We start from the raw sequence: 27,576 nt of genomic DNA, 5'->3' as shown, positions 1-27,576 counted from the left end.
CTGGGAAACACATGGAAAACCAGATGGCTCCCTTGTGACAGAACCCTGAACATAACAGCACAACAGAGTCTGTTCCCATCCCTCTTTTAGCTGGAGCAAAGAATCTTATAAAATGCTTTTGCCTGTGTGCTAAATAAATAAATGTTAAAATGAACCTTCTGGCCAATCACAGCTTAGCTACCCTGCAATTAACCAAATCCACAAACTGGCAACACATTTACATCTCATTATGGGGAGGCAACAGCAGCAACCGCATGGAAATTTAGAAATTAGACACAATTACCATGTTGGCTGCAGGCAGCAGTGAGGGAGGGGGAGGAAGAATTACTGAGGGAGGTTTTTAAGAGAAGTTTGATGGCTCCCTAATTGGCTGCTGCCTCCCCAGTCGCACCCAGCTCTGCTGTGTCAATGAATTTTTCCAAACAGAGTGGTTGCTGCTCCCTGCCTATCTCTGCAGTGCAGCAGCCCTGAGGAGTTAATGAAACAAGACCTGCAGAAGGCTGCCAGGCAGCCACAAAACTCCAGGGTGCTCCTGTGGGTATGGCACTGGGCAGGCCTCCCAGGCACTAAGGGACAACCCCTGCTGGCACTTCCCCTAGGGTATGCAGAGACACAGTGACCCTTCTGCTCTTGCTGCGCTCTCTGCTGCATCCATCCACGCGGTAGCTGTTTGAAATCACTTGGGGCTGTAGCACAGCTCTCACCAAAGGCAGAGGTCTCTCCTCTCTCTTTAGTGGCAGAAGTGTTTAGCTGACACCAGTGGGGATCACAGGATCACAGAATGCTAGGGGCTGGAAGGGACCTCCAGAGCAGTGTGCCCAGGTGGCAAGAGCCAATGGCATCCTGGCCTTTATCAGGAACAGTGTGGCCAGCAGAACCAGGGCAGTCCTTCTGCCCCTGTGCTCAGAACAGGTCAGGCCAAAGTTTGAGTACTGTGTCCAGTTCTGGGTCCCTCAATTTAAGAAAGACGTTGAAATGATGGAATTTGTCCAGAGCAGGGCAGCAAGGCTGGGGAGGGGCCTGGAGCACAGCCCTGTGAGGAGAGGCTGAGGGAGATGGGGGTGTGCAGCCTGCAGCAGAGGAGGCTCAGGGCAGAGCTCATTGCTGTCTACAACTACCTGAAGGGAGGTTGTAACCAGGTGGGGTTGGGCTCTGCTGCCAGGCAATCAGCAACAGAATGAGGTGACACAGCTTCAAGTTGTGCCAGGGGAGGTTGAGGCTGGATGTTAGGAGGAAGTTGTTGTCAGAGAGAGTGATTGGCATTGGAATGGGCTGCCCAGGGAGGTGGTGGAGTCGCCATGCCTGGAGGTGTTGAGGCCAAACCTGGGTGAGGCACTTAGTGCCATGGTCTGGTTGATTGGATAGGGCTGGGTGCTAGGTTGACTGGATGATCCTGGAGATCTCTTCTAACCTGGCTGAGTCTCACTCTATGATCACAGAGTCCAACCCTGCTGCCAGAGTAGGATCATAATCTAGTGCAGGTGGCACAGGAACACATCCAGACAGGGCTAGAAATCTCCAGAGAAGGAGACTCCACAAACTCTCTGGGGAGTCTATTCCAATGCTCCGTGACCCTTACAGTAGTTTTTCCCCAAGTGGTGTTCACTAGTGCAGAGATGTTTATTGTCTTTGCACAGCATCCTTTCTTTTTCCTCTTCTCTACCAGTTCCACAGAATCATAGAATGGTTTGGGTGGGAAGATACCTCAAAAATCATCCAGTTCCACTTATTTCACTTGTGCCAACTTGGATTCTGTCACCAAAACCATGTAGAAAAATGTGGCCAATGATAGTTTCAGAAAAGAAAGACACAGTCTTCTGTTTAGGAAGAAGTTGTATCAGGAAGAAGTTCTTCACAATGAGAGCGGTGAGACACTGGAACAGGTTGCCCAGGGAGGTGGTGGAAGCCTATAAGAGTTTGGAGGTGATGGACAGGATACAAGAGTTGGGGCTCTTCAGCCTGGAGAAGACTTCCAGGAGACCGTGGAGTGGCCTTGCAGGATCTGAAGGGGGCTACAGGAAGGCTGTAGAGGGACTATTAACAAGGTCTTGCAACGACCGGAAGAGGAGGAATGGGTTTGAACTGGCGGAGAGAAGACTGAAACTGGATGTTAGGAAGAAGCTCTTTCCAGTGAGGGTGGTGAGATGCTGGCACAGGTTGCCCAGGGAGGTTGTGGAGCACAGATCACAGAATGTGATCAAAGATTCTGTGCTTCTGTGCTCCACCACCTCCCTGGAGGTGCTCAGGACCAGGTTGGATGAAGCCTTGAGTGACCTGTTCTAGTGGGAGGTGTCCCTGCCTATAGTTGGGGAGTTGGAACTGGCTGAGCTTTGAGGTCTCTTCCAACCTAAACCATTCTGTGATTCTTTGACTCTATGATCCCTGGAGGTCTCTCAGACCAGGCTGGACGTGGCTCTGAGCAAGATGATCTGAGCAAGTGAGGTGTCCCTGCCCATTGCAGGGGTTTGAAACTAGATGATGCTTGAGGTCTTCCGAAATAAAGGAACATCTCAGTAGCATTTTATAGATTTATCGATTCATAGAACAGTTTGGCTTAGATGAGACCTCAAAGATCACCCAGTTCCAACCTCCCTGCCATGGACAGGGACACCTTCCACTAGCCCTGTCCATGGCTGCTGTCCCTGGGTGCTGCTTCATCCTGGGGTTGCGTTTCTGCCAAACTCCAAAAGCACCAGCAGAGATGTGCCATATCAGAGCTGTAAATAAGTTCAGCCCACTCAAGGGAACTGCAAAGAGGTGAGGAATGAAAAAGTCTGTTACTGCCAATCACTAAGCCCACTGATCAAGTGTTTAATAGTGCTATTAAATATAGCAAGTGTAGATCTTAAAAGTGCCTGGAAAAGGGTTCAGCTGCTTCTAAACCAGAGGTTTTTGGGAGCCATAAATAAAAAGTTAGAGTGTCTGGAGGTTGCAGGTAAACTTAGACCCAAGCCAACATCATGAAGCTCAATGAGGCCTCGGTCAGAGCAATCCCAAGAACAAATCCAGTCTGGGTGAGGAGTGGCTTGAGAGAAGCCTGGAGGAGAAGTCCTTGCGGTGTGGATTTATGGCAAACTGCCCAGGAGCCAGCACCAGTTGATAGCAGCCCAGAGCCAGCTGTGTGCTGCCTGCATCCAGAGCAGGGAGAGGATTCTGCCCCTCTGCTCAGCCCTCACCTGTGGCACTGCCTCCAGTGATGGGGCCAACACAAAGAAGATGTGGAACTGTTGAAGCAGGTCCACAAAGACTATCAGAGGACTGGAGAACCTCCCTTATAGGGACAGGCTGGGAGAGCTGGGACTGCCCAGCCTGGAGGAGAGAAGGCTTCCAGTACCTGAAGGGGGCTACAGGAGAGGTGGGGAGGGACTTTTGCAAAGGCTGGAATCAATAGGATTGAAGCTCAAGGTGGGGAGACTGAGACTGAAGATCAGGAAGAAAGTCTTCAGAGTGATAAGACACTGGAACAGGTTGCCCAGGAAGGCTGTGGATGTTCCCTCCTTGGAGGTGTTCAAGGCCAGGTTGGATAAAGCCTTGAGCAGTCTCATCTAGTGGGAGGTGTCCCTGCCCATGGCAGAGGGGTTGAAGCTGGATGAGCTTTAAGGGCTCATCCAACCCAACCCATTCTATGAATCTTTATTTTTGGAGTATCAGAGGCTTGTGCCTTTGCTTTCTGAAACCATCACTGGCCACAGTTTACAGCTTTCTACATGGCTTTGGTGACAGAATCTGAGTTGGCACAAGAGAAAGAAGCGAAGTGGGGAAAGAATAGCAAGTTCTATGAGCTGGCTCACAGCCCACATAGCACTTCATAGTTTCTAGTGCAGGGGAAGACACAGAAAGCAAAGAGGTTTTTCCACATGTCCCCAGCTGAAAACCGTGCAAGTGTAAAGCTGAGAAAATAATTCAAAAAAGAACTTTTGCAGCTTTATTTAAACTGAAGGTGTTCAAAAAATCTGACCTGTGAGGTTCAGCTGACTTTAAGCAGCTGAAAAGTGTGTTACTGCCATTAACATGCAACCTGCACTACACTTGTTGGGGTTTCTTTTTCAGCGTTTCTTTCGGCACCTCGTTGCATTTTGTTTTCCCTTTGAATTATGCAAGCCCTGTGATAGCTCTGCTATCTCTGGTCCATTAGATTTGTCACTTCGCTGGGCACTGTGACACTGAGGAGAAGCCTTATCATTAACACCAGAATTGATGAAGGGTGCTGAACTGGTGTATTGATAAGGAATTAATGACATTGTGGCAGTAAATTACTGATGAAGGATGCAGGGATCTGCCGGGAATTTATATGTTCTGCTGTGGATGAGAGGCTCTGGTGTCACGAATTCAGGGGAGTGCACAGGCAGCACTGAAGGAGGTCAGAGCTGAAGGCAGTTCCCAAGGCATTAATCGTCAAACTGTCATCAAGCCCAGCAGTATTTTGCTTCTGAAGTATGATCAGCCTTGGTATGAATAACTGATGTGGGTGTGGTGCATGCTCACAGCTGCTTTGGCTGAAATCTGGATGCCATTCAGAGGGCTATAAAAGCTCTCTGCAACCTGCCTTTTACTATCCTGACACATTGCTCTGCAGCTCCCTTCTCTGCAGCACACAGCAGTCACACACCTCAGGACAGCTAAGCTGCAAACTGCCTTGATGCCACTGCAGTCTGTCCCCAGGGCCTTTCTGCCTTCTGTGTAAAACCAGCACTTTGCTTCTTCACGGATTGCATTGGGTTAGACCCTCAAATGTCAGCTTGTCCAACACTCCTGCAGTTAACAGGGACATCTGCAACTAGAGCACGCTGCCCAGGGACACATCAAGGCTGGTCTTGAATGTCTCCAGTGATAAGGTGTCAACTACAACCCTGGACAACCTGTTCCAGTGTCTCATCACCTTCATTGTGCAGAGCTTCCTCCTGATGTCCAACCTGAACCTCCCCTGTACCACTTTCAAATGCCCCCATCCTATCACTCCAAGCCCTGCTAAAATGCCCTTCCCCAACCTTCCTGTAGGTCCCTTTTGGATATTGAAATGCAGCTCTAAGGTCTCCCTGGAGCCTTCTCTTCTCCAGATTGAACAGCCCCAACTCTCCCATCCCGTCCCCATAACAGAGGTTATCCAGACCTCTGATCATCTTTGTGACCTCCTCTGGACCCCCTCCAGCAGGTCTATGTCTCTCGTGTTTGGGGGCCACACAGGTGGACACAGTGATGCCTCATCAGAGCAGAGCAGAGGGGCAGAATAACTTCTCTCCATCTGCTGGCCATGCTGCTTTGGATGCAGTCCATTAATTGTCCAGGAAGGGTTAATGCAGCTGGTCCTTCAGAATGTGGCTTCAGCTCTTGGCTGGGGATGGGGTTTGTTTCATTTCAATTTTCCTTACCAAGATGTCTTGCTTAGGCAATGAGAAGTGGGATCCAGCTGTTCCCATCTTGCCAATTCATCCTCTTCTTCCCTGCACAAGGATCACAAGGATCTGAGGAATAATTCATAAAAAATGTCTCCTGGCTTAGCCAAGAGAAGCAATTTCAGCTGCAGCAGAATACAATCCATTTCACCCTGGCATTGAGTAAAGGGAAGGGTACCTGCTATTACTCTAACTGGTATTTTTCCCCAAAAAATACCCAGACACTACGATGATGTGTGGAAAGATGAAATCTAAAGCTAGAGATAAAGGTCATAAATCAAACCCTCAGGTGGAGTCAGGAACCTGTGCTTCTACTCATCACACCCTAACAGGGCAAACCCAGCATTTCAGACAGGCAAACATGGCCAGCTTTAAGAACCAGATGAGATTTTAGTCTTTTCTCTCAGATGTCACAATACAACTGGATTGTAAACCCTGAGCTCTTGCTTTTCCAGCACGAGATGCAGAGTGGCTGAGTTCCTCTTTTGCTTGCTTTCTGCAACCCCTTCTCTGAGATGTAAATCATAGAATGGTTTAAGTTGGTAGAGACCTCAAAGCTCAGCCAGTTCCAACTCCCCAACTATAGGCAGGGACACCTCCCACTAGAACAGGTCACTCAAGGCTTCATCCAACCTGGTCCTGAACACCTCCAGGGAGGTGGTGGAGCACAGAAGCACAGAATCTTTGATCACATTCTGTGATCTGTGCTCCACAACCTCCCTGGGCAACCTGTGCCAGCGTCTCACCACCCTCACTGGAAAGAGCTTCTTCCTAACATCCAGTTTCAGTCTCCTCTCTGCCAGTTCAAACCCATTCCTCCTCTTCCGGTCATTGCAAGACCTTGTTAATAGTCCCTCTACAGCCTTCCTGTAGCCCCCTTCAGATCCTGCAAGGCCACTCCAAGGTCTCCTGGAAGCCTCCTCTTCTCCAGGCTGAAGAGCCCCAACTCTTGTATCCTGTCCATCACCTCCAAACTCTTATAGGCTTCCACCACCTCCCTGGGCAACCTGTTCCAGTGTCTCACCACTCTCATGGTGAAGAACTTTTCAATACAACTTCTTCCTAAATAGGAGACCTCGAGATTGAAGAGCCCCAACACATAGAGATATTCTGTGTGCCTTGTGTTTGTGCCTGTGCTGGCACAGAGATATTTTGTGTGCCTTGTGTCGATCTGCTGCTGGTTCACCCAAACCCCTGGTTTGTGTGTCTGGGGATGAAAGAGCTGTTGGAAACGTTTCCATCGTAAAACTACTTGCATTATGTCTTGTTGTTTTAATTGATCTCAGAGCTTAGCTACCTTGGGTAACTCAAAAGTAAAGATTGACTGAAGACTGTGATCCCTTTCCCCTCCCAAGCACTGCTTTATCCTGCCAGGGAATGAGGCTCCTCCAAAGATGGATTCAAATGAGGAGAGATTATTTTGTGCTTCCTTTTATCAGTCTCCCAGTTGGAGCAGAGGTGAGAGGTTCTGTTTGGTAAAGCAGCCTGAGAGCTGCCACTGAGCGATGGGGAGACACATTCCATGCTGGAATTCAGCAGCCCCTCCAATCAATGTACTTCCCAATTAATTCCTCTCTCTGAGCAGGACTTGTGAAAACAGTGTGCTGCTGGTAGCTCTGCCTTTAATTTATTTTGAAAAATGCCCAATTATCAAGCTGTGAGCAAATTGCCATCCCTTTCACCTGGCTCCCTTCAGAGCTTATCGGCATTCCGAGGAGCCACTGATTAATGAACTGAGCAACAGAGGACAAGGATGATCCACAGGCTATGGGCTGCTGCCGTGGAGGCAGGGAACTAACGTGGCCGAGGCAGGAATATATATAGAAATAGAACTATTTTATTTTCCTGAGACCCTGCCCCCAGAACTATATACAAAAATGAATTTAGTTTAATTAGCAGACTCGGTGTCACTGAGAATATCTTACAAAGGACACTGGAGATAAATTGGGCTGTTTTAGAAGCCAGGAAAGGTGAAAGGCTAAGCTGTAACACAGAGTTCCCCCGCTCTTAGGCTGAGCAGGAAGGTTACTCACGGGGATCCAGGCGCCTCTCAGCTCGCTCCTTCAAGACACCCGAGGCTCCGCAGGCCCATTAAGCTCGCACAAAGGCTGCTGACGCAGGGCGGCCGCCCAAAGCAGGCAGGGGCCTGTCGGTCCGGAGCTTGTCCCTCACAGCGTCAGGGGACTCTGCGGGAACGACCCAGGCCGGCAGCACCCCCGGGCCGGCAGCACCCCCGGGCCGGCAGCACCCCCGGGCCGGCAGCACCCCCGGGCCGGCAGCACTCCCGGGCCGGCAGCACCCCCGGGCCGGCAGCACGCCCGGGCCGGCAGCACCCCCGGGCCGGCAGCACGCCCGGGCCGGCAGCACCCCCGGGCCGGCAGCACCCCCGGGCGGGCAGCACCCCCGGGCGGCAGCACGCCAGCACTCGCCCCTTCGCTGTGGAGCCGAGCGCGCGCCGCAGGCGCGAAGCGCAGAGCCAGTGCCGGCGCGCGGGCAGCCGCGCGGGCAGCCGCGCCGCGAGGGTCCTTCGCTCGAGGCGGCGGCGCGGGCGGGCAGGGCCTTTCTCGGCTTTTCTCTGCCGCTCGGAGCGCGCCGGCAGGGGAGTTCTGGAGCATGCAGGACGGCTGCAGGCAGCAGAAGCAATGCTGCAGGAGCCCTCTCTTGCACATCACCAGGTAAGAACATGCTGCCCCTCACTGTGTTAAAATCGGAGCTTAGGAGGTGAGTTCTTTCCCGTTCTCACTCTAGGCAGTGCTTCTCAGTCTCCCCGCGGTGTGTTTATAGAACCAGAGAATGGTTTTGTTGGAAACGATCCCTAAAAGCATCCAACCCAAACTTCAACCCAGCACTACCATGGCCATTAAAACATGTCCCAGAGCCCACCGGTTTCTGGAACACCTCCAAGGATTGGGACTCCACCACCTCCCTGGGCAGCCTGTGCCAACTCCTGACCACTCTTGAACCAAAGGAATTGTTCCTCATCTCCAACCTAAACCTCCCTGGCACAATTTCAAGACGTTTCTTCTATATCTAAGACTAGGGAGCAGAGCCCAACCCCCACCTCACTGCAACCTCCTTCCAGGGAGCCGTACAGAGCAATGAGGTCTCCTCTCAGCCTCCTCTTCACACTGCGCACCCCCAGCTCCCTCAGCTGCCGCTTCCCAGCCCTGTTCTGCAGACCCTTCCCCAGCTTTGTTGCTCTTCTCTGGACCTGCTCCAGCCCCTCAATGTCCTTCTTAGAGTGAGTGGCTCAAAACTGACCCCAGGTTTCGAGGTTTGGCTTCACCAGTACAGAGGGACAGTCCCTTCCCTATGTGATAAGCTGTACCAGCACACCATCAAGCACAGATCCCAAGCCTTGTCAAGGGAGAGAAATGCTGAAAGTCAGCAGTCCTTGTGAGGACATTCTGTACACTGCAAAACAGCAGGGAACGGGACAGTGGCAGCTTCTTCGTTCCAAACGACCAAAGGATTCTTGTTTGGGGCAGAGTGGCTGGAGAGCTGCCTGGCAGAAAGGGACCTGGGGGTTGTAATAGACAGGAGCTGAATAGGAGCCAGCAGTGTGCCCAGGCAGCCAAGAAGGCCAGTGGCAGCCTGGCTTGGATTAAAAATGCTGTGGCCAGCAGGAGCAGGGAGGTGATTGTCGCCTTGGACTCACCTTTGGTGAGGCCACACCTCAAGTGATGTGTTCAGTTTTGGGCACTGCAATACAAGAGAGATGTGGAGCTGCTGGAGCAGGTCCAGAGGAGGGCAACAAAGCTGGGAAAGGGCCTGGAGAGTAAATGTTACGAGGAGTGACTGAGGGAGCTGGGGATGGTTAGTGTGAAACAGAGGAGGCTGAGGGGAGACCTCATTGCTGTTCACAGCTACCTGAAGGGACACTGTGTAGAGGCTGCTGCTGGGCTCTGCTCACAGGCAAGTGGAGACAGAAGAAGGGGGAATGGCCTCAAGCTGAGGCTGGGGAGGTTTAGATTGGACATTAGGAAAGAGTTTTTCCTGGAGAGGGTGGTCAGGGCCTAGAATGAGCTATCCAGGGAGGTGCTGGAGTCACCAACCCTGGATGTGTTTCAGGGTGGTTTGGATGCTATGTTTAAGGTGAATCTTGTAGAGAGGATTCTAGGTTGGACTTGGTGACCCTGAGGGGCTTTTCCAGCTTGCATGTGTCTGTGGTTCTGTGACTCTTCCTCAGGCTTCTCATGTTCAGCCTCTTCTAGTGTCCCTGTTTTGCCTTGGCTGTGCCTGTTCCACACTTGTGAGCCCAAGAGAAGCTGGCTGGTACCTCCTGTGTTGCTCTCTATAATGGTGTTCTGTCCTTTGTAGGGGACAGAGATAGACCCATGAGGCTCATTCCTATTCCCACTTCTGGAGTGACTGTTGTGCAGCTTCCTTTGATCTTGTGACAATAGATTCAGAGGGACACTGAGCTGATGGAATTTGTTGTTCCTCAGCATGAAAGTCTTTCACTTCACTAAGTTCTCAGTGACTCTCTTGATCTTTTCATCCAGCTTCCGTCCATGACCTTACTGGGATGACCATCAGAATGTCAGTGGGGTCATCTGCACATCACCCAGAGGATGTAAACTTTCAGAGCCTGAGATGAACAGAAGTGTTTCTTCTGGAGTGCAGGTTAGTGTCACTTAGGCATTGACACAAGGTGCTGACTGAGTACAAGCAGCAGCTTGGCTGTGTCGCTTCTGCCTTGTCCTCTTCACCCTTGATCATCTCAGGTGTCACTCGTTGCAGGTTTGCCCAGACCCTTTTCTAGCAAATAGAAGTTCAGATCTCTGCACTTCTTACCTGCCATGTGCCAGCCCCAAAGGACTGGTACTTGTGATGGTGATCCAATGTGATGTGAGAACACCTAATTGGTGGGAGACAGAGTGACCTCCCAGTGTGGAATGTTACTGCTGAGGCTCACTGTCACTGGTAAATTCAGAGCACTACTAAGCCAGGCTGAGTTGAAAGTATTTCGTATTAGAAAGGGGCCATGAGAAGGCTGCGAACTGTTTGCAAAGGGATAAGAAGCAATGGTTTGAAATTTGAGAAGAGCAGATTTAGACTGAATGTTAAGAATAAGCTTTGCACCACAGAATCACAGAACTAATCAGGTTGGGAAAGACCTCTGAGGTCATCAAGATCAACCTAACAACCCTTCTAATTAACTAATCCATGGCACTAAGTGTCTCATGCAGCCTCTTCTTAAACACCTCCAGGGACGGGCACTCCACCACCTCCCCAGGCAGCCCATTCCAATGCCAATCACTCCTCTTGTGAAGAACTTTCTAACATCCAGCCTGAACCTGTGCTGGCACAGCTTGAGGCTGTGTCCTCTTGTTCTGTCACTGGGTGCCTGGTAGAAGAGACCAACCATGAGGGTGTTGGAACACTGCAACAGGTTGTGGGGAGGTGGTTGAGGCCACATCCCTGGAGATACTCTAGGTGAGGCTCAGCAGGGCTCTAAGTAACCTGATCTGGTGGAGGATGGCCCTGCTGACTGCAGGAGGTTGGACTGGATGACTTTTGGAGGTCAATTACAACCCAAACCATGCTATGATTCTGTAATACAGAGAGGAAAAATAACCCTATAGTCATTCCTCAGCATGAGCATGGTGACACCCTGGCAGGGGTTGCTCAGGGAGGTGGTTGAAGCCCTGTGCCTGGAGGTGTTGAAGGGAAGGCTGGATGAGGCTCTGGACAGCCTGATGTAGTGTGAGGTGTCCCCGCCTCTGGCAGGGGGACAGGGCCTGGATGATCTTTGTGGTCCCTTCCAGCCCTGACTGATTCTATGATTCTATTCTATCTTCAGTCCCCCATGCTTTGTGCTGGGATGCAAAGCTTTTAGTACGCCTGTGGCAGAATTCAGAACTTTGCTGTGATCCCTCTCACTTGCTGGAGACTTTATGGCTTCCTGTTGCTGCAAGAGTTAAGCACTGTATGTTAATACTATCAGCTTCTAACTTAACAACCCTCTAGGCTGAGTAAGCTGTAAGCTGATGCCAAGGGAAGCAGGAGATCAGCTCCTTAAAGGGCAGGAATACTTTATTCTATTGAGTTTGCAATGAAGGGGAAAACAGAAAAGCCCAGCATTGAGACCAGCAGCCTCTTAGAGTCCTGCTACAATCCATTTAACAAATTGTTTCTCCTCTATCTTCCCCCTCCTTGTTCTTATTACTATGCCTGTTATCTGATGGTTATTTAATCTATATTTTGTAATTACTTCCCTTCTATCTTTCACTCCAACATACATTCATTTTCTTGTTGCACTAATGCAGTGACCCACATTATCTGAGCTGTAAAAGTCAATTATGCTGCCTGTGATTTTTCAAGTGGTGTTTGGCAAATGGCTTTGTGTATTATCCACCAGTTACCTGCTTTCTGTCAGGAGCCAGTTTTTCTCAAGGCACCTCTTAAAAGGCATCTCTTGAAATAAAAGTGCCCTTCAGATTTGCAGCCCAGAAAGTCAACTGTGTCCTGAGCTGTATCAAAGGCAGTCCGAGCAGCAGCACAGGAAGGGGATTCTGCCCCTCTGCTCTGCTCTACTGAGGCCTCACCTGCAGCACTGCCTCCAGTTCTGGGGCCCCCAACACAGGAAGGATCTGGAGCTGCTGGAGCAATTTAGAGGAGGCCACAAAGATGAACAGAGAGATGGAGAACCTCCACTGTGGGGACAGGCTGAGAGAGTTGGGGCTGTTTAGCCTGAGGAAGAGAAGGTTCCAGGCAGATCTTAAAACAGCCTTCCAGTACCTGAAAGGGCTACAGAAGAGCTGGGGAGGGACCTTTGAGAAGAGCTGGGAGTGACAGGACAAAGGACAATGGCTTTGAGCTGAAAGAGGGGGATTGAGAGCAGAGATGAGGAAGAAATTGTTTAGAGTGGGGGTGGGGAGACACTGGCACAGGTTGCTCAGGGAGGCTGTGGATGCCCCCTTCCTGGAGGTGTTCAAGGCCAGACTGGATGGGGCCTTGAGCAGCCTGGGCTAGTGGGAGGTGCCCATGGCAGGAGAGTTGGAACTGGATGATCTTTAAGGTCCTTTCCAACCCAACCCATTCCATAAATGTATGAATCTCTGAATTTGGATGGAGAATGCACTGCAGCAGTGCTGAGAAGGAGCAGTGATGCCCTGGCACCCGGGCAGTGAGGAGCTCACAGTATCTATATTCTGCCAGCCAAGCCTTGCATCAGCTCTCTGTTTCTCACTGTGAACTGGGAGTATGTTGTTTGACCCTCCTATATCATGCTCTGTGCAGCTTTCACACTCTTCTTGACATTCAATGTCAGACTTTAACTCCAAGACATGTGTGTGGTGCGTGGTAGCTGAGAGGTGTCATTGTTGCCAGACAGAGCTCAAAACCGTTTGTACCCAACAGCCCAGCAGTTCCCAGGGGGCAGATGGGTGGGGAGGGTTGTTTGTTTTTTGATCAAGCCTCTTCCATTAAGCCTGAAGCTTCTCTGCATATAGATCTGCACCCTCGGTGCTTTCCCCTGCTTTCTTGCTACACTACTGAGATGTGAGCACACTGCAGATGAAATTTAGAGCCCGTGTTAATAAGCTTTCCAGGTCCATGCTAATTTTGTGGTAGAAGAAAAGGAGGTATCAGAGGGAATTTGTTAGATGGAAGTGCAATCGCTCAGAAACTCCTGGCTCTCTGGTATGAAGGCTGATTGCTTTATTACTGCAAATCAAGAGAGGGTTTGCAGCAGCAGCCCTCCAGCAGCACTTCTCAGAAGAGCACCAGCCCTTGGACAGCTCCATGCGTGCCGATAGCCTGACTGAGGCACACAGCTGATGTGTATGCCTGTCACACGCACACTCAGGCGTGCTCCTCTTCCCACAGGGACAACATTTCACAGGGGCAAGACGTGCAGAGAGGAGGATATAAACCTGTGCACAGATGTGGGCATGCCATGCTTTAAACCAAACATGTATCATGCAGACACCCACGATGCTTAGGAGTTAAATGTGGAAGATTTCATGGGAGAATTTGTCCTTCCCCACAATGATTTATTGTTCATGGAGTCATAGAGCTTTAGAATTGGTTTGGTTGGGAAACCCCTCTGAGATTATCCAGTCCAACCCTCAACTCAACCCCAGCATGGCCACTAAACCGTGTCCCAGAGTGCTGTGGCCACAGGTTTCTTGAACGCCTCCAAGGGATGGGGATTCCACCACTTCCCCAGGCAGCCTGTTCAAATCCCTGACCACTCTGGCAGCAAAGAAATTGTTCCTAAGCTCTAACCTAACCCTCCCCTGGCACAATTTCTGGCCATTTCCTCCCCTTCTTCCACCTGATTCTAAGGGAAAAGAGCCCAACCCCCCACTGCACTGCAACCTCCTTGCAGGGAGCTGTAGAGAACAATGAAGTCTCCCCTCAGCCTCTAATTCTCCAGGCTGAACACCCTCAGCTCATTCAGTGTTTCCTTACTATGCAAAATAATTAAAATGGAAGGAGTATGTCCCTGAAAGCAGCAACTGCACTGCTTAGCCAGGACTCAGAGGACCGCATCAAGAGCAGTGTGGGCAGCAGGTTGAGGGAAGTGATTCTCCCCCTCTATTCCACACTGCTGAGACCCCACCTGAAGTACTTACTGCATCCAGTTCTGGAGCCCCTGTTACAAGAGGGCTATGGAGGTGCTGGAAGATGTCCAGAGAGGGGCCATGAGGATGAGCACAGGGCTGAAGCTGCTCTGCTGTGAGGAGAGACTGAGAGAGCTGGGGCTGTTCAGTCTGGAGAGGAGAAGGCTCTCAGGTGACCTTCTTGTGGCCTTTCAGTATCTGCAGGGGGCTACAAGAAAGCTGGGGAGGGACTTTTAGGCTGTCAGGTAGTGATAGGACTGGCTGCAAATGGGGAGATTCATCCTGGGTGTTAGGAAGAAGTTGTTCAGCATGAGGGTAGTCAGAGCATGGCAGGGGGTTTGGGACTGGCTGATCCTTGTGGTCCCTTCCAACCCTATGATTCTAAGTTCTCCTGTTTAAAATGTGAATGTGTATGGCTTTCCCCCCCACCCTCCCCAACCTTTGAGCATGGAGCAAATTGTCAGTGTGCCACTGTAATCTCCCTGTTTGAGCACATCTTAAGTACCAACTGATTTAGCTTGCCTTTTCCCCCCTCTTCTTACAGTTCCTTCTCTTAAGAGCATCTGTTATTCCTTCGTTTAAGATAGAGAATTAAGGCAGAGAAAAATGAAATGACTTGCCTGAGGTCACTAGCAAAACTAGGAAGAGAATGGGGAGCTTGCAAGTCTAAGCTTGGGGCTTTCATTGCAAGCTCAGATCTAAAGGTTAATACTTGCATGTGATTTATTTTTGGTGGGGGGAGAAGGTCATGTCTGAGGCTCTTGAGGGAGCATTCAGGGTGGTGGGCTGGGAGCTCGTTTGGATCTGGTTATGTTTCCGTAACATAACAGAATGTTAGGGATTGGAAGGGACCTCCAGAGATCATCCAGTCCACCCCCCCTGCCACAGCAGGAGCACTCAGGGTAGGTCACACAGGAGCACATCTAGGTGGGTTTTGAAAATCTCCAGAGAAGGAGACTCCACAACCTCTCTGGGTAGCCTGCTCCAAGGCTCCAGCACCCCACACCAAAGAAGTTTCTCCTTGTGCAGGTGGAACCTTGTGGGTTCCAGCTTATATCCCTTGTTCTCTGGAGAGAAGGCTGCAAGGAGACCCTATTGTGGCCTTCTCATGCCTGAAGAGGGCTACAAGAAAGCTGAGGAGAGACTTTTTAGGGTGTCACAGAATCACAGAATTAACCAGGTTGGAAAAGACTTTGGAGATCATTGAGACCAACATAACACCTAACCCTTCTAATTAACTAACCCATGGCACCAAGTGCCCCATCCAGCCTCCTCTTAAATACCTCCAGGGGTGGGGAGTCCACCACCTCCCCACGCAGCCCATTGCAATGCCAATCACTCTCTCTGGCAAGAACTTCCTCCTAACATCCAACCTAAATCTGCCCTGGCACAGCTTGTTCTGTTGCTGGTTGCCTGGCAGAAGAGACCAACCTCCCCTGGCTACAACGTCCCTTCAGGTAGTTGTAGAGAGCAATGAGGTCTGCCCTGAGCCTCCTCTTCTCCAGGCTGTCAGGTAGGATTCAGGAGAATAGAGAAAAACTAGAAGTGGGTAGACTCAGATTGGATATTAGGAAGAAGTTCTTCACCATGGGGGTGGTGAGAGACTGGAACAGGTTGCCCAGGGAGGTGGTGGAAGCGTCATTCCTGGAGGTTTTTAAGACCAGGCTGGATGTGGCTCTGAGCAACCTGATCTAGTGTGAGGTGTCCCTGCTATGGCAGGGGGGTTGGAGCTGGACGATCCTTGAGGTCCCTTTCAACCCTGACACTTGTGTGATTCTCCCTTGTAACCCTGGCAGCACAGAGAAGTGTGCCTGGGGCTGGCAGGCTGCAGATCAACAAGGCAGAAAGTCTAATAGCTGGGCTGTAAACGCCAGAGCATCTTGTCCCTGGCTTTCCACAGATTGCTTTGGATGACTGTAAATGTCTGAGCCCTAATGTGTGCCGCTGGGAGGTGTTCAGCAATCAGTATCCTCAGTGCTGTAAGCCCAGCTGGGAAGACAGACCTGTAGAGGAGCTAATGCTGCAGAAAAAAAGATCTCTATTTCAAGAATCATAACAGCAAATTTGGTTTCCATCAGGCTGGTGTTTATAGACTGGTGTTCTCTCCTCGCCAGGAAGCCAATCTGAGCTTTCACAGGGCTCCTGCTGGAAGAAATCAAATAGCAAATTCATGCAAGGTTTGCAGTAGCAAAAGGGCAGGTAAGGACTTAACTGTGTGTGCTAGTGGGAGGTAAGGGAACTAACAGGCATGGGAGGACGGCTGAGCTGAGGTACTGGAATGGACTGCCCAGAGAGGTGGTGGAGGCACCACCCCAGAGGTCTTTAAGGAAAGACTGGATGTGGCACTTGGTGGCATGGTTTAGCTCATGTCCTGGTGTTGGGTCATAGGCTGGGCTTGATGATCTCAGAGGTCATTTCCAGCCTCAGTGATTCTGTGGTTCTGGAGCAACTTGCTGTCAGCCTCACCATGCTTTCAAGAACTCCTGGAAAAGGCTATGGTGTGCTCTGACTTACCTTACCTGAACCAGATGGGCTTTGTTTGATGGAGACAGAGCTTTTGGCCTGCTACCTGGGGAAGATAAAAGGTAATGCCAGAGTGCTTGAAGTTTTGTGAAGTCAAACATTGGAGTGGCTGTCAAGGTCCGGAGGAGCAGAGATTAACAGTATCTCTGTCCAGCGGAGCTAGACCAGTTCTAATGGATTCCGTGTTGTGAAATTAAGGTGCAAACGAGACCATATATCACCATGAAACTGTTTATTAAAGGATAAGGTTGGGCAAAACGGAGGGAGAGAGGGGAGAAGGGGGAGAGAGAAAGATAAAGAGATCGATGGAGAAGAAAAGAAGGAGCAGGGAAGGGGAAAAGGCTGTGAGCATATTACCCTCAGTCGCAGATGAAGGAGTGAGAGAGAGAGACGGGTGCGTGGCCCAGGGATGATCTTCTGCGGAGTTTGTCAGAGATTCTTCAGGTGGTGTGCAGCTGTGGTGGTCTGGTGATGGTCTGCCCTCGGTGGTCCGATGGAGGTGGTGGTCCGCTGGGAATGCCACTGGTGGTGCGGTGGGAATACCACTGGTGGGGATACCACCCTTGGTCTGGTGGGGATGCCACTGGTGGTGCGGTGGGAATACCACTGGTGGGGATACCACCCTTGGTCTGGTGGGGATGCCACACTTTGGCAGGCCTTTCTCCTGCCTTTTTATACAGTTTTCTGCTCAGTGTCCAGCTGCAGCCCCCCCAGGGCATCTTCCTGTGCATTCTCACACATTCGCAGGGGTCCGGCGTCGCCGGGGGGGAGGGCCTCCGCCCTCTCTCGGCTACACCTGTCCACACCCTGCATACACAGCCCTTGGGGGCAGCTGAGATAAGGTGGAGGCTTCCTGGGCAGTCCAGCCAGGGTGAGGTCTAGGAGTTTCAAAGGTATTGTCTGTTGATTTGCATCTCTGAGCTTTTGGGCCAAGCACCGAGTCTGAGTCCCAGAAGTAACAAGATTAAGGAGGGACAATGCAATCTTTATCTTTGTTGATTAACAAGAGAGAGGATCAGACTCTCACAGTGGCCTGCCCAGGGATCAGTGCTGGGTCCAGTATCTTTGTCGACAATCTGGGCTTTCACACATCATGTTCACAGAGCCATGGAATGGATTGGGTTGGAAGTGACCTCAAAGATCATCTAGTTTCAATACCCTGCCACGGGCAGGGACACCTCCCACCAGCACAGGCTGCTCAAGGCCTTATCCAGTTTGGCTTTGAACACCTCTGGGGAGGGTATATCCACAGCCTTCCCTGGGCAACCTGTGCCAGTGTCTCCCTAGCCTCACTCTCAAGAATTTCTTCCCCATCTCCACTCTCAGTCTCCTGTCCCAGCTCAAAGCCATTGTCCCTCATTGTGTCACTCCTAGCTGTTGTCAGAAGTCCCTCCCTAGCTCATCTTTAGCCTGTTTCAGTCTAAAATCTCCCTGGACTCTTCTCTTCTCCAGGCTGAGCACCTTAAAAACTTCCAAGGATGAGGCTTCTACCACCTCCCTGGGCAACCTGCTCCAGTGTTTCACCAGCCACACGGTGAAGAGCTGGAAGGCCACACCTCATGTCTCTTTCCTCCCTGCTCATTCTCTGGAGTTAGCTGTCAGAAGACACCACGATGTGCAGAAGGATGATAGGCAGCCAGGTTACTTTGGGAAGGTGTTCTGGGAGAGCAGGACACGCGTCCATCAGCCTTGTTGTGAGGAAAGCAGATATCCCCACCCCAGTGGGAGGGAAAGGTGTTGTTATTGAGAGCAAAATCCTTTAATGCACCTCAAGAAATGCAGGGACCTTTTCTTATAACAGGACCTGAGCACGGCCAGAGGCAGGCATTCAGTTATCGATCTCCTTGCAAGTGCTGCAAGCTGGGTTTGGAGTGGCAGCTAAAATCAAGCCTGCAATTCAGGCCTGGGGGAAGCCTACTTATCACAAGACATTTAGGTACTTTAGACTAAAACTGTTTCTTTTCACCCAAGATTATTTTTTTTCAGGGGGAGAATGCCCACTGGCCCAACAGAATGATTACCTATTTTCCTCCAAATCCTCCTGTATAAAAAAAGAAAGGAAAAATAGGAATGCTGTGCCAAAGGAAAACCAAAAAGATGCAGATGAGGCTTGTGCTTAACAGCAAATGGCCCTTGACAATATACCTGTGTGAAAACGGAGGCTGTGGCTGCAGACCTTTGTGCTTTGTGGTCTCGGGTTGAAAGGCTGGAATAATTTAATCAGAGCCTGCTCGTTGGGTAAAAGGCACTTAGTGATGGGGAGGGGAAAAAAGGAAGTAGAGGAAAGAAAATCAAATCAAAGTGAAAATTAAGTACTTCAGTGCTGGGGGAGGTCAGAAAGGTGAATGGATTGCAGCTCCTGGAAGAGTTACTGAGTAAATAAATCGTTAGGGGTATGAAGACCCTTTGCTCAGAACTGCCATGACCTTTGCTAGCTCTCACTCCTGCTGCTTCTGCTAGCAGAGGGAGCAGCTGGGCTTGGTGCAAAGCTGGCTGCCTACAGGGTGCCTGAGCAGCAGCCAGTTTCACACTCTGCTCCTCCAGGATGGCCTCATGTTTGTCCTTCATACAATCATAGAATCACAGAATAGTGTTGGTTGAAAAGGCCTCTAAGATCATCCAGGCCAACATCAACCCAGCCCCACCATGGCCACTAAACCATGTCCCCAAGTGCCATGGCCACAGGTATCTTGAACACCTCCAGGGATGGGGACTCCACCACCTCCCTGTGCAGCCTGTGCCAATCCCTGACTACTCCTGCAGCAAAGAAATTGTTCCTAAGCTCCGACCTAAAGCTCCCCTGGTGCAATTTCAGGACATTTCCTCTCCTTGTATCACCTGAGACTAGGGAGCAGAGCCCAACCCCCACCTCACTGCAACCTCCTTGCAGGGAGCTGTAGAGAGCAATGAGGTCTCTCCTCAGCCTCCTCTTCTCCAGGCAAAACACTCCCAGCTCCCTCAGCTCCTCCTCACTAGCCCTGTTCCCCAGACCCTTCCCCAAACTACATTGCCATTCTCTAGGCCTGCTCCACCCACTCAATGTCCTTCCTCAAGGGGCCCAACACTGAACCCAGTACTTAACGTGTGGCCTCACCGGGGTTTGTCATTTGCCTTGCTCCTCATGGCTGCACCACTGCTGATGCAGGCCAGGATGCTGGTGACCTTCGTGGCCACCTGAACACGCTCCTGGCTCCGGTTTGTGGGTGCTGCTGCTTGTAGTATGCAGTATCTCACAGCTCTTACTGAGTGTTGTAACAAGCAGTGCAGAGACAGCAGAGCAGCGAGATCGAAGAGAGTGTCTGTTTGGTGCCATTACTTGAAGAGTGCAGCATTCTACCCATCTGTCCCGAGGCTGGGGCAGGGGCTTAGCCCCGAGAGCACATTCTGTGTGTGCAATAATGCTATGTGTTATTATTGCATTGTTCATCTCTTCTCTCTGGCCAGCTGTAAATTACACTGGCCAGCTTCCCTCCTCTCACAGGCTGGTGCTCCCTGTTCTCTCACAGATTAGTCTTACCAATGTGAAAAGCAGCTGAGGGAGCTGGGGGGGTCTGGCCTGGAGAAGAGGAGGTTGGGGGGAGACCTTATTGCTCTCTACAGCTGCTCCTCTCCAGCCCTGTTCTCTAGACCCTTCCCCAGCCTTGTTGCCCTTCTCTGGATCTGCACCAGACCCTCAGTGTCCTTGGTGGAGTGAGGCACCAAACCTGAACCCAGGACTCAAGGTGTGGCAGCACTCAGGGTGATGCTGAGTGGCATCAGAACAGAGAGAACACTGCAGAATTCCAGGAGCTTTCTTTTCAGCGTTGAGTTCCAGGAATGCAGCTGAGGATGCTGCTTTTCATGTTGGTAGGATTAATCTATGAGAACAGGGCTGAGGAGGAGCAGCTGAGGGAACTGGGGGCAGTTAGGGTGCAGAAGAGGAGGCTGAGGGGAGACCTCATTGCTCTCTACAGCTCCCTCTTAGGTTGGTGGTTGGAATCAATGATCTTAGAAGTCTTTTCCAACCAAAACATTTCTAGGATTCTATGATACCTATAATTCAATTGCTCAGAAATTTAACCAGAGTGCTTTGGCCAGGCAGTGTAGTACTGGGACACTTTCAGCTAGTTTGAAAGCTTATGAGCTGACTTGGCAGAGCAGAAGAGTTGCTTCCAACAAGGTGGTCTCTGGTAGGAGTAATGAGATAATAAGATCTAGCAATAAGCTGTTGGGAGACATTGAATTATAGAATGAGTTGGCCATCCAGATCCAACCCCTGCCATGGGCAGGGACACCTCCACCAGCACAGGATACTCAAGGCCTCACCCAATCTGGCCTTGGAACACCTGCAGGGAGGAGGCATCCACAGCCTCCCTGGGCAGTCTGTGCAGCATCTCACTGCTGTCCTGTTAAAGAGACTTGGCAGAATGAAGCTCTCAAATGAACTGGAAAAAAACCCAGAATTGTATTTGGAGAGATACAGAAAAGAAATTACAAAGCAGATGCAACATCTGACCCCTGTGACTTTTCCACTAGCCCCAGACTAACTCTGTAACCCCAGGGCTCAGTCCTCCCCCCACGCCTCTGCCGTCCCAAGGCCTAAGCACAGCCTCTGGAGGCCCCAAACAGGCCTACTGCTTACAAGTTTGTCCTGACAGCAGCAGCTCCCACCCGACACAGGGCTGGAGGAGGAAAGGAGCAGAGCTGGGCTGGCCGTGGGTTTATAGAGAGCAGGACTGAAAAACAATCTTCTACTCCTAGAGGATCTTTAACCCTGTAGTACGCAACCTGACACCCACCCTCACTCTGAAGAATTTCTTCCTCATCTCCAGTCTCAGTTTCCCCTCTCCCAGCTGAATCTGGAAGTTTAAGCTTAGGTATCTCCCACTCTGGAGATAGTCAAGACCTGCCTGGATGTGTTCCTGTGTTCTAGGTGATCCTGCTCTGGCAGCAGTTGGGCAGGAGGAGCTTTGGAGACCCCTTCCAGGCCCTGAGATTCTGTGATTTTTTTTCCTCAGTGCTTCCTCCATCTACACTAAAAACAACAGCAGCTAACACAGAACCTCCACAATGAGTGGTGTTGCCACTGCTTGGTCTTCTGGAGATAAAAGCTGGCTCCTTCAGGGCATCCCTTTCCTCTCACAAGCAGTGACCCTGCTACAAACTAGCACAGGTTAGATGGGAAGGGGAGCTGCTGTAAGCAGCAGTAGATTTGGCTCTTGATTCCTTTAATGCTCTGAAGTGCCCCATGGAGCTTTGTACTGGGTGGGGAAAGAATCTCAGACTGCTGAAGGGGAACTGTTCTTGTGCAGGCTGAAAAAAAACAACACTTCTGATTGCTGCGATTCTCTTTGGCAGCAGGGAGTGTGTTTATACCAAAGTTGTCATCAGGGCATTGTCACCATTCAAAATCAATACACTTTGGGGTTTGTTTTTTAGCCACAATAAAAAGAGAATGATTATGTGGACCTGTCTTTTGTCCGAGGAAACCAGAATCTACACCCCCTCGCCCCCCCAAGTTAAAAAAGCAACACTAAACTTGCATTAGAGAAGCTAAATTAGATAAATAACCCTTGACAGAGCAAGGAGGCAATCTCAGCAGATTGAATCCAGTCAATGTTAACATTCAGAGAGCTAGAGGCAATTTTAGACAGAGTGTAAATGTAATGGGGAAAAAACCCAAACAGATTCCTGAAGCTGCCTTCCACAGCTCTGTGTTTGGGCCCTTAATGATGACAAATTAGTGATCTAGAAAATAAAATCTCTTTCCTGTTAAACAGAGAGGCACAGAAATTCCTCTCAAGCTCCCAGATGTAAGCACCCCAAGTTTTTTCAATCAGTGATTCACATCCCACTACCTTCTAATTAGAAGTAATTGAATTGGCTGATAGCACAGCCACACACTCATATGCTGTCATTCTCTTGCTTCTTCTCCCTCTCAGATATTGTCTAGCTGCTGATTGATCCAATTCTTTAACTCAGCTGAGAGATTCTCTGCTAACATCATAAGAGAAGCACTGAAGCAGAACTCTGAAATTGAATTACAACCTTTGTATTGAGTCAAAGAGCAAAGTTCTGATTATGAAGTCTTGTTTCTGCTGTTTCTTCCCTCCGAGCTCAACTTTCCCAGGATTTTACTGTGCCCTGAGGAGGCTTCTTACCTTCAATCCCTTTGGGTGCATGCATCCTGTTATTTTATCCCTGGCATGTTCTACCTTCATTTGCTTTAGTGCTCCCAGACTACAAACTCTGAGTGGCTCTACAGAACAGAAAAGGGGACAGGGGAGATTGGAGGAGCTTGAGCTGAGTGGAAAGTGGAAGGGAGTTTAAAGGTCATCTAGCTTTGAATATCTTGAGGGAGGGGACATCCACAGCCTCCCTGGGCAACCTGTTCCAGGAGGTGGAGGAGTTGCCATCCCTGGAGGCATTCAAGAAAAGACTGGATGAGACACTTAGTGCCATGGTCTGGTTGATTGGATAGGGCTGGGGGATAGGTTGGACTGGATGATCTTGACAGTCTCTTCCAACCTGGTTGATTCTGTGAAATTCTGCTTAGTGGCTTCAGAGCTGTAGCAGTGAAAGAGTGGATCTAGAACTACTTGATGCGACCTGCAGAAGCAAATAGCTTCTATCCAGTACTGTACTGTTGGGCTAGGCACGGGGTAACAGCTGAGAGGTGGCAGTAGGGTCCTGGCTTTGCTTTGTGAGAGTCAGAAAGTACTTCAGCATTGACCCATAAAACTGATTCAGTTGGGGCACTCTGTGCTGGGTTAAGAACTGGCTGGAGGGCCAGGCCCAGAGGGCGATGGTGAATGGTGCCACATCCAGCTGGCGGCGGTGGTGTGCCCCAGGGACCAGTTCTGGGCCCAGTCCTGTTTAATAACTTCATTGATGATCTGGAGGAGGGCACTGAGTCCAGCATCAGTGAGTTTGTAGTCATCACCAAATTGGCAGCAAGTGTGGATCTGCTAGAGGGCTCTGCAGAGGGACCTGGGCAGGCTGCACAGAGGGGCACATGCCAGTGCCAGGGGTTTTAACGAGTCCAAGTGCAGGTTCTGCACTTTGGCCACAACAACCCCATGCAGTGGTACAGGCTGAGGACGCCGTATCTAGAGAACAGCCAGGCAGAGACAGACCTGGAGGTGCTGGTTGGCAGCTGAACATGAGCTAGCAGTGTGCCCAGGTGGCCAAGGCGGCCGGTAGCATCCTGGCCTGGATCAGGAACAGTGTGGCCAGCAGGACCAGGGCAGTCCTTCTGCCCCTGTACTCAGCACTGGTCAGGCCAAAGTTTGAGTACTGTGTCCAGTTCTGGGACACTCAGTTTCAGAAAGATGTTGAAGTGCTTGAGCATGTCCAGAGAAGGCTGGGGAGGGGCCTGGAGCACAGCCCTGTGAGGAGAGGCTGAGGGAGCTGGGGGAGTGCAGCCTGCAGAAGAGGAGGCTCAGGGTAGACCTCCTTGCTCTCTACAACTACCTGAAGGGAGGTTGTAGCCAGGTGGGGTTGGGCTCTGCTCCCAGGCACCCAGCAAAAGAACAAGAGGACACAGCCTCAAGCTGTGCCAGGACAGGTTCAGGCTGGATGTTAGGAAGAAGCTCTCCACAGCAAGAGTGATTGGCATTGGAATGGGCTGCCCAGAGAGGTGGTGGAGTCCCCATCTCTGGAGGTGTTTTAAAGGAGGCTGCAAGAGGCACTTAGTGCCATGGGCTAGGTCATTAGAAGGTGTTAGGTTGGACTCAATGACCTCAGAGGTCTCTTCCAACTTGGTTCAATCTGTGATTCTGTGGCAGTAAGTTCTCCACAGGACAGTGACATGCCCTCTAGACAAGAAGGCCACTGGCATGACTGCCTTCAGAAGAGTGTGGCCAGTAGGTCAAGGGAGGTTTTCCTCCCCCTCTATTCAGCCCTAGTTTGACAACATCTGGAGTATTGCATCCAGTAGTGGACTTCCCAGTTCAAGAGGGATAGGTAACTACTAGAGACAGTTCAATAGAGGGCTGTGAGGATGGTGAAGGGACTGGAACATCTCTGCTATAAAGAAAGACTGAGAGACCTGCAGCTGTTGAGGGTTGGGCTCAATGATCCTGAAAAGCTTTTCCAATACAAACAATTCTTTGACAACACAACACTGCTCACCCCTGAGCTCTCAGTTCTTCCAAGTACTTCAGCTCATCAGGAGTGAGCAGAAAGAAGCAGCTAAAAAAAAAGAGGAGCTCAGCCTAAGGAGGCCCAACCAGCACCCATGGGTGATGTTAGAGTGATCATCAAGTTTCTGTCCTGCCTAACTGGGGGGCCATGAGGCCCCCCAGCCTTTGATCCCCTCCACCATCCACCCAGTGCACACCATGGCAACTCACCAGGGATGACAGGAGGAGGATCCCTCTGCCCAGTAGAGCACAGCTTGGAACCTCTGCCTTTGCTGGGGCCCATTAAAAAGGGGAGTGGGCAGGGAAGGCAAAGTGGTCACACCTGGGGTGGGAGGAGACTCCAACAGCACCCAGGTAATCTGGGTTTGGGAGAAAAAAAGGGGGAAATGTGGGGTGGGAAAGGGAGAGGTAAAGGAGGGAGATGGAAACAGGAAGATGGAGGAAAAGGAGGAAGGGGGGAAAGAGGAGTTGAAGAGGAAAGGAGGGAATTGGGGGATAAGTGGGATAAAAGAAATAATAATAATAATGAAAACTGGACTATAACAGCAACAAAAAGGTGATCCTGCTCTGGCAGAGGGGGTGGAGTAGATAATCTTTTGAGGTCCCTTCCAGCTCCTAACACTCTGGGATTCTGTGGCAGAAAAGACTGAGGGAGCACCTGATCAGTGTCCTAAATAACTGAAGGCTGGCTGCCAGGAGGGTGGAGCCAGGCTCTTTCCAGTGATACCCAGTGGCAGGACAAGGGGCAGTGGGTGTAAACTCAGTCACAATCTCAGGAAGTTCCAGCTCATGAGGAGAGACCTCTTTGGTGTGAGGATGCTGGAGCTCTGGAGCAGGCTCCTCAGAGAGGTTGTGGAGCCTCCTTCTCTGGAGGTTCTTAAGACCCATCTGGATGTGTTCCTCTGTGACCTGCCTTGGGGGGTCCTGCTTTGGCAAGGGGATTGGACTGGATGATCTCCTGAGGTCCCTTCCACCCCTCACCATTCTATGATTCTATGATTTCAGAGGTGGCATCCCAGCTGGCCCTCCTAAAGCATTTGGCTGTGCTGAAGTAAAACATGAGCCAATTTCTGTGCAGACAGGAGAGTTTTGCAAGCTGCAGGTTTCCCTGTGGCATCTCTGGGTGGCTCACCTAAAGTGCAGTGGTTATTCCCTGGCCTGTTCACTGCTTCTGTGCTTAATGCAGTGCAGAGGTTACCTGCTGCTGGAGGATGTTTACCCTTGGCAATGTGTGCACAGAACCAGACAGGAGAGGGCATGCAAAGGAGGCGCAGCAAGATGGAATTATTGAGGTTTAAACCTTAAGGGGGATGTAAGAGGGGAAATGGGAACTTGAGATGATTGAAAACCATCCAAATTCTCTGGAAATGAGGGAGGCTTTGCCTGAGACAGTCTTCTCCTTTCAGCTGGAGACTGCATGTCAGCTTTCTCGTGCTTGGCGCCGTGACTGGTGGAAGCCATGGATAAAGTGTTTGGTAGTGCTGACTGCTGGCTTTGGGTTGGGAGGAACCTTAATGATCAGTCAGTTCCACCCCCTTGCCACGGGCAGGGACACCTCCCACCAGCACAGGTTGCTCAAGGCCTTATCCAGCCTGGCCTTGAACACCTCCAGGGAGGGCACATCCACAACCTCCCTGGACAACCTATGCCAGTGTCTCCCCACCCTCACTCTCAAGAATTTCTTCTTCACTTCCAGTCTCAGTCTCCCCTCTTCCAGCCCAAAGCTGCTGCCCTCAGCCTGTCACTGCAAGCCCACGCCAGAAGTCCATCCCCTGCTTTCCTTTAGCCTCCTTCAGTTACTGGAGGCCATAACCTGGCTGTTCCCTGCCTGTCTTGACATTGGGATTACATTAAAGTTTTGCTTTCAGATATGTAAATAATGCTCACTCCTCTGACTAGAAGGTTAACTTTGTGACAAAATAGCAGCCTAGGCTGTTATTCTTAATGAAGTGCTATTGAGCTCCAGATATTTAACTATGTCATATTTATGTTGTAATTACTCCTCTTTGCTTGGCACATCCTCAGTTATATAAATCAGTGGCAACTGCAGAGAGGCTCAAACAAATGCATTGTGTCCTGTAGTTGCTGGGTAATTACAGTGTAATTATGTGGTTCTAAAACAATCACCAGAGCAACTTTGCTTGTGCTTGAGCTTTTGTTTTTTTCTCATTGCCCACAAGGTTCCTAAACAGACTTCAGGATCATGTCTTACATGTCTAGGAAAGAGAACATTTGAATCTAATTGGACATCATGGAATCATAGAAAATTAGGGGTTGGAAGCAACCTCTGGAGATCATCCAGTCCAACCTGCTGCCTGAGCAGCATCACCCAGGGCTGATCACACAGGAACACGTCCAGATGGGTCTCGAAAGTCTCCAGAGAAGGAGACTCCACAGCCTCATGTTGAGGTGGAGCTTCCTGTGCTCCAGTTTGTGTCCATTGCCCTTGGTTGTATCATAGGACACCACCAAAAAAGAACCTGGCACCTTCCTTTTACTTCCCACCCTTAAGATACGTATAGACATTGACAGGATCCCCTCTCAATCCATTCTTTTCAAGACCATATAGCTCCAGAAAATAGAATCATAGAGTCAACCAGGTTGGAAGAGATCTCCAAGATCATCCAGTCCAACTGTTCTCATCTCATCTTTGAGAAGACAAACTGCTCTTTTCTGAGCTTTTGAATCACCTACACCTGAGATAGCTGGAATGAAGTGTGAACTGAACCTGTGATATTCATTAGTGTAAATATTGGTTTAGGTTAGATCAGATAGTTCTCAGCAATACTCTGGGTGAAATACATAGGGGTGGATAGTTCCCTGCTCAGCTTGGTCTGCCTGCTGGCTGTGTTGGTGTTCCTCAGTGGCTCTGCTCTTGGGCGTGTGTGTGTCTGCGTGCTGCACCTTCACTGGGATTCTCTCCAGCCGTGCGGCAATGTCCTGCCATAGATCAGCACACCAGAT

The 27,576-nt window shown here is 50.4% G+C and overlaps 2 long non-coding RNA genes across 2 annotated transcripts; one reads left to right on the top strand and one right to left on the bottom strand.

Moving 5' to 3' along the window:
• The first annotated feature begins 7,966 nt into the window (after positions 1-7,966).
• On the top strand, positions 7,967-13,345 carry LOC135191206 (uncharacterized). Its single transcript, XR_010308761.1, has 3 exons — positions 7,967-8,068; positions 9,899-10,019; positions 13,227-13,345. It is a non-coding gene; the product is annotated as an uncharacterized LOC135191206 (long non-coding RNA).
• Positions 13,346-15,788: 2,443 nt separating this feature from the next.
• Positions 15,789-24,856, bottom strand: LOC135191205 (uncharacterized). Its single transcript, XR_010308760.1, has 3 exons — positions 24,823-24,856; positions 16,486-16,535; positions 15,789-16,111 (listed from the first exon to the last, which is right to left on the bottom strand). It is a non-coding gene; the product is annotated as an uncharacterized LOC135191205 (long non-coding RNA).
• Between the last annotated feature and the right edge of the window lie 2,720 nt (positions 24,857-27,576).

Source organism: Pogoniulus pusillus, chromosome 38 (genome assembly GCF_015220805.1).
Source record: "Pogoniulus pusillus isolate bPogPus1 chromosome 38, bPogPus1.pri, whole genome shotgun sequence".
NCBI lineage: Eukaryota > Metazoa > Chordata > Aves > Piciformes > Lybiidae > Pogoniulus > Pogoniulus pusillus.
This window is presented reverse-complemented; position numbering and strand designations above follow the sequence as displayed.